Raw genomic sequence first — 1,235 nt, forward strand, 5'->3', positions numbered from 1 at the left:
GACCACAGTCATTGTGTATCATCTCTGTTGTTGGAGAGCTCTGTGCGGTCCCTGATGGTCTAGTGGCTAGGATTTGGCGCTTTCACCGCTGCGGCCCGGGTTTGATTCCCGGTCAGGGAATGAGTTATTTAGAGGTTGAAACTGGATACAGGAAAGGTGGTCCACATTATGGTGGAGGTGATGAACTGTGAATCCATCGTTGGCTCCACTCTCACCCCCATTGCCAGTGTTCTTGGTTCACTCTGCCATGGCCCCAAGTTGAAGGGGAACTGTCACATTCAGATTCAACCCTTTGTTAGACACTATTAAGTCACTGACTCCTGCAAGGACAAACTCTGTAATCCTCCTTAGTAGCTTTGGTTCCTTCTCAGCACAGAAAGTGTGTTCACTGATGTAGGAACAGAAAAACTTAGAGCTCCATTCCTTCGTTCCTTCCTCCACTGAGCAGAACAAACACAGAACAGTGAGGCAAGGCAAGGCAAGGCAAGTTTGTTTGTACAGCACATTTCAGCAACAGGACAATTCAACGTGCTTTACATAAAACAAACATAAAAAGACATTCAACATAATTAGAGAAAGTAAAGACAGAGAAAGACATTCAACACAATTAGAAGAGTTACATTGCAGCTTAAGTAAAGTTAGAGATAGAAGCTAAACAGGCAGATAGAAGTTACAGTGCAGTGTGAGATACTGATCAGAGGCCTCAAGTTTGATTTAATAATAGGCCACGGTAAACATATGGGTTTTTAGCTGTGATTGAAAAGAACTGAGAGTTTCAGCAGACCTACAGTTTTCTGGGAGTTTGTTCCAGATATGTGGAGCGTAGAAACTAAATGCTGCTTCTCCGCGTTTGGTTCTGACTCTGGGGACAGAAAGCAGACCTGTTCCTGACGACCTGAGAGGTCTGGATGGTTCAAAACGTACCAGCAGATCAGAAATGAATTTTGGTCCTAAACCATTCAGTGCTTTATAAACCAGCAGTAGTCTTTTAAAATCAATTCTTTGGCAGACAGGAAGCCAGTGTAAAGACCTGAGAACTGGAGTGATATGATCTACTTTCCTGGTCTTCGTGTGGACTCGAGCAGCAGCATTCTGAGTCAGTTGGAGCTGTCTGATGGATTTTTTAGGGAGACCTGTGAAGACACTTTTACAGGAGTCGAGTTTATTGAAGATAAACGCATGGACAAGCTTTTTTCAAATCCTGTTGGGACATCCGTCCTTTAACCCTTGATATG

Source organism: Aulostomus chinensis, chromosome 4 (genome assembly GCF_037954235.1).
Source record: "Aulostomus chinensis isolate RoL2024-O1b breed Wild chromosome 4, RoL_Achi_v1.0, whole genome shotgun sequence".
Lineage (NCBI taxonomy): Eukaryota > Metazoa > Chordata > Actinopteri > Syngnathiformes > Aulostomidae > Aulostomus > Aulostomus chinensis.